Source organism: Frieseomelitta varia, unplaced genomic scaffold, assembly GCF_011392965.1.
Source record: "Frieseomelitta varia isolate USP_RPSP 00005682 unplaced genomic scaffold, Fvar_1.2 scaffold_1021, whole genome shotgun sequence".
Taxonomy (NCBI): Eukaryota; Metazoa; Arthropoda; class Insecta; order Hymenoptera; family Apidae; genus Frieseomelitta; species Frieseomelitta varia.
In genome coordinates this window covers 135,321-141,320 of record NW_025108664.1, presented here as the reverse complement: position 1 = coordinate 141,320, position 6,000 = coordinate 135,321, and the positions used below count along the sequence as shown (strand labels likewise).

Below are 6,000 nucleotides of genomic sequence, written 5' to 3'. Positions count from 1 at the left end.
ATCAAATTATTGTTAATAAACTGAGAATTTTTATGCATTTATAGAAAATTCAAAGATATAAAAATGCATACAATGCACGTAGTACATGAAGCATATCAAAATTATAATGTTATAACATTTAGTATGCGAAACAAACCTCTACCTAAACTTTACTCTTTAAATTATTTCCACAAAAGTATGAATTTGCATAAAGCTCCGCAGTCCAATTATTAAGCTATACTAGTATATTAGTGTAGTACAGTGTCAATTAAATTATACATCAAAGGGATTTCGATAGTCACATGTTATAACAATGACATTTATGTATAATTGTAAACTTTATTTTGTTTATATACATCAAAGGGATTTCGATATTCATGTGTTGTAACAGCAACATTTATTTGTAATTGTAAATTTTATTTACAGGCCAAGTGCAAGAATGACTGTGAAGAAAACAACTGGAGATTAGTCTACATCACATTCTGATGTGTATACAACATAAGCACGAGTCAGCCCCACTCATGCGGAACGCTCGGCAAGTCCGGTTCACCATTGGCGGCCGAACGTAACCGAGGAAAGACGACCCGTAACACGACCATGGGAACTGGATTCCGTACGAATAATCTGAGCTTGCGCGGTGCTTTCGAAAGGCGCGTCCTGGCTCGGTCGTCTGACTACGGTCGAGCTTTTACTCGTCGACGAGCTCTCGTGCTGGAGCGTGCGCGTCTCTCTCGTTGTAGCGGGACAAGGAGAGAAGAAGGAAGGAGAGAGCGGTGGTCTCGTTCGCGTTCGGCCGGGTCACCACGTATCAATCCCACAAGTAGCAGAGACGCTACATCCAGAAAGACTAGACACAGAGTCGTCCCGCACGCGAAAATGTAACGATCTCAGTAGTGGGGCCGGTTGTCTGGAAAATTGGTTTAGACAAAAGGGGAGAAAGAGGTGATATTCCTTTCCCCCGTGTCGCTGCTCGCGAGTGAAGCATCTTGAAGAGAAGGGGATCCATGGCGTGAGGCATCAGTTGGTTCATTCAATTATTTCTGCACGAAAGTCTGAAGCTCGAGATAAATCAGGTACGTGGACACGCGCATATTTCTTTCCCTGCTTTCATTTGTTCCTCGAGTGATAAATCGCTCGAGGAATTTACGATCTAGTACGTGAAGCTTCGCTTTATTACCTCGCTACCGGCTTCTTCCACCTTTCTTTTTTTTTTATTTTTTTTTTTTTACGCTTGTTTACGTAGACGAGTGGATGTTCGAAATTGTCCACTAAATCGAAATGTACGCGAACGAAAGATCGTTGCAATCGGATGAAGGGGTTGCATTCTCAAAGGGGTTGATGCAATTTCATACCGGCTTTTCGTGTCTGGTGAAGACTATGAATAAAAACATCAAGTTCATCATTGATGGACGATAAAGTTAAAGTAAAATAACCGTGGTGGTCGTAGTTGACGTTTTGCGCAAAACTCGACCCGACTGCGTGGTCGACTACTATGTACGACGCAGTACGTTGTTGGCCTCCCCTTTCACCTTTCGTTGCACACCAGAAACACAAGCTTAATTATTTCGACCGATTTTTAATAATTTTCGGCTCATTTGTATTTGGATATTTCTTAGTTTTAGTGATCTAGGAGTTGTATTGTTGTTGTACAACATAGTTATACTTTGAAATTTCGCATTAATGTTTGTAAGAAATTTATTTCGAATTCTTTGCATATATATTAATAGTAGTTAATATTACTAAATAGAATGTACATTTATTTAAAGTAAAACGATACGAGACTAGCGTTACGGAAGTCTTCCTTATATTAGAATTTGATTTATTATTAATCGTTTGTAGGACTTCGTTTCCGAGTATACGTTTGTGTATAGAGGCACTAGTACGTTGTATCTTGGATTTTCGCAACAGGTTATGTTTATAGAGTCAGAAATAGTAAGCAAAAACAGTATACAGACCATAGACAGACAATATTCGTCAGTACGCTTCACTTTTGAATTGAATCACTCAAAACATTTCAGGTTCATGCGCGACCTCGTCACTTTGAAAATATCAAGTTTTATAGAGATTGAAAGTTCAGAAGATGTCGTTTTATTTCTTAAAATGTAATTTAACATTTAACATTGATGTAATTTTCAAAATTTAAAAATCACAGAGGTATGTAGAAATATTTAAAGATTATTTTGAATTACATTTTTTGTGTTAGTGTAGTTCTACGTACTTTACGAAGCAAACTTCGATGATTCTTGAAAAAATTCGTCAAATATAATATAAATAACGATATTAAATATAATTAAGATAACTAGTTTATTAATTGTGAATTGTGATCTATCGAAACAGAATTGACAAATAATTTGATACTTATTTCGCCTGGAGGAATTATTTATTATTCAACATATCGCCACGCCACATATGTGTTAGTAAATAATTCTTAATGAGTGAAGGTATTGAGAAAATCAAGTTTCCAATGCGATGAATAGATGAAATTGATATTTCTTAAGCATCACACACTCTCTTTTTTATCCCTTTTTTTAACATAAAAATAAAGAGCAGGTTAAAGATCTCTGAATAGCTAAATACAACTTTGGTCGATAATTGACCTGGGCGCCAAAAAAATAACAGATATCCATCCTTTGTATCCACCTTCCTTCACTTTTTCTGTTAAACGATTGGTAACTTCTTTGAAAAACAAATGAAAAAGTGTTTTATTCGATGTAGTATGATATAAAATTAAAAATATTCTAATTGTGGGTACAGAGTACATATAGGTATAATAGCTTTTATTTAAGTAGCTTTCATCAAGTTTAGAAATTATCTTTTATCAGTTTTCATTGTTTCGTGCGTTCACTTCTGTTAGGAAGATAAAATAAATTCAAATGAGAATTAAGAATACAAAGAATGAATTTTTTTCTAAAGACGACTGTAATATATGGTTGTTCTCTCTTCTCCCTCTTGATTACTTACGCAATGGAAAACCTGATGCTTTTCCTTTCTCCGCTGAAAATAAGAATTTTTAATTACGAAGTTAACGCTTCAAAGCTAGCTTCAGAATCAAAATTATACAAATTTATTTCATCCAGTTTTTTTTTTCCTGTTCCCATTAGTATTTTATAATGCAAAGATTTCAAGAGACACTAGAATAACTTTTATATTTAGGAAGCTTCAATTTCATGTCATAGCTATAACTATGAACAATATTTTTCAGTTAGTTACCAATTAGTAACGTCCCCGAGTGGTAACTAAACCTTATAAAGCATACTCACAATTTCTTGTTTCTGCGGTTTCTCACCATCAGGATAATTATATTCATCGTCTGTTTTCTCTTATTTTTTTTTCTTTTTTGCATACATATATTTATAAAGATGTTGCATAAAAAAATCGATAGCCCACTTAAGGGAAGCTTAATAAAATCAGCGTGCAGTATCCGGAGTAATTGGGATTCGGACGGGTAAATGAAGCACTTACTGAACTAAAACGAGGAGGTCCGTGGTGTCGAAAGTCGAGTGTTCGGCACACATTATTCTCGGTTGCGATCGAGCCTTCCTCCCCCGCTGTATCCTCCGGTGCTTTTAGCCGCGGTGCATGACCTGCTTTTTGGTCCCGTTTGATTTGATGGTGCGCTCTTTGTTAGCTGTGGATCCTGGTGGTACGCGTGCTGCTTCTATCAGATGCATCGCGCCGACGCGATGAAACACGATGAATCCGGCAATCAAAAGAATATCTCGGGTATAGCCGGCTCTATCGACTGCTTTAATCCTTTTTCCCCTAGAATGCATCGCGACGAATGTAAAGAGCTTCAGAGCTTCCACGCCGGTTTCAGAATAAATATTTCCCTCGAAGGGAAACGGGAGATAATTAGACTGCGGATTCGTTCAAAGTGCACGCATTTGATAATGCAAAGATGTGTAAAATATTGAAAACGTAATATTTCGTTTATGATATTTAATAGATAAAGCAAGCCTCTGTCTAAGTTTCATTTTAATTTATTGTTAGAGGTGATATGGTGGTTTATTTGAGTACTTATTAGAAATTTGTTTTTTTTAATAGATATGCTGTGTGTATGTCACACGAAATTTCATTAACGCTATAATAAAATGTGATTATCATAATTACGGTGATAATTGAACGCATAATGTTACAAAATTATGCATACCTTGAACTGTTATGGTTTCGTAAAAGAAAATTATGCAGAAATCTATTTGGCTTTACTTTAAAACGTAAAACTCTTACGCTTTGACTGTTCCAAGTTCGTTTCTTCCAAAGATGCTTTTACATCACGCAGCGGGTGGGAAAATAAGGGTATTTTTATTCTCGAAAATTGTAAAAACTCGAGCATCTTTGAAAACATTAAAAAAACTTTTTTTTTGTGACCTGAACTACCACGGTTTTGAAAATTGAAATTTTCTCTTTAACCTTGCTTCACAATTTTTTTTTTGGCCATTTAATCGTACTTTGAACATTAGAGTTAGGCGACGAAATGGGATTTCTTGACTCCAATGTTTAAAGTTCAACAAAACGATGAAAAAAAGAATCGTACAGCTAATTTTAAAAGATTATTGTAAAGGGAAACTTCAATCCTCAAGATCACGATGGATTTAATTATAAAAAAATATTTTCAGTGTTTCTACGTACGTATGAAATTTTACAATTTTTTTTTTTTTGCTAAATGATGTTAAAAATCTCTTGAAAAAAAAAATGGATGCTTTACATTTTAAAATATAACGAACGAGACGAAGTAGATTGTTATGATTTTTTTTAACGAAGTTGTAACAGTTTAAATTATTGATAATTGTTCATTTAAATTAATTGTAGTGCAACATTGATTCCACGAAAACAATTTATATGTTAAAATGGTAACAAGATCGCAAAATTTTTTTAGAAAATCAAAATATTCTGCAAACTATTACATTTTTTTTTTTTAAATATTCGATAAAATATTATCCGCGTTAAAATTTGTGTGTTTAGTCTTGCTCATCGTTGCGTATTGATAAAATTTGAAAATGTCTACAGAAATTACAAATATACAAATAGTAATAATCATCAGAGTATTTCAGTTAATTATTAATTGACTATTTTTAACACTAACTCTACGTTGAAGATTAATATTCGTCAATTAAATTTTTTGTTAAGTATATGCTCGTAATAAATGTTTCGTAGGTTTTGCAAGATTACTAATACAATCACGATAATATAGTCACGATTATGTCTCGTCATAGTGCTAATGAAATTTCAAAAGGTTTCGTATGACAGACGTAAAATGGATTCGTGAAAACTTTCAAAATGATATCAAATAATAATCCTGTTGACCGACTTGCATATTTTTTCACGAAAATGCTCGTCGAATGTAAAAAGTTTCACTTCCCTCTGAGTTTAGAGTAAATATTTTCAAAGTAAAAATATAGAGAAATCGTGTTTTAACACTGGGATAGAAGCGTACGTTGGTAAATAAAAATAAAAACTGTTGTTGTTGGCCAAAATAAAACTCAGAAAAAAAATAGAGTTGATTCTGTCGACTATTTTAAATAGTTCTTTTTTCAATGAAAAAAAAAAATTTCATTTTTCTATGGTGTTGAAATTCAAGTGGAAATAAATATTTTGCCGATAAATAAATAGTTATAATCGTGCATTGAGAAAAAAATGTATAAAAATTTTAACATTAGAGTACGCGCGATTTTAGATAAATTTAAATTTAAAATTGCGTTTAAGCACGTATTCTGTTCAGTTAGGGATTTCAGTAATTTATTTTTTAGAGAATTTTTTCCTTTCCTGCTCTACTTCGATCTAGCACTAAAGTTTTTTTTAAAAAAATATCAACTAACTTATTAAGATTAACGTTTGTATACATGAAATAGTTATTAAATAATCATAAATCAAGTGGATGTCATTCGTTTCTCAATAATGATATTTTAATAATGATATTATTTGGAAGATGATTTCCGTTATATTTCTCAATTTAATGTTCAATTAAAACGGGCACAAAACGAAGCGAAACCGCGAGAGAAACTTAACGCAACTTGCTGTTCT

The 6,000-nt window shown here is 33.2% G+C and overlaps 1 protein-coding gene across 1 annotated transcript in view; it reads left to right on the top strand.

Moving 5' to 3' along the window:
* The first annotated feature begins 405 nt into the window (after positions 1-405).
* Positions 406-6,000, top strand: part of LOC122539025 — a 49,306-nt gene continuing 43,711 nt past the window's right edge. Inside the window, exon 1 of the mRNA XM_043673600.1 lies at positions 406-1,052. The gene's annotated coding sequence lies outside the window, so the exon portion shown is untranslated. The remainder of the gene's footprint in view (positions 1,053-6,000) is intronic.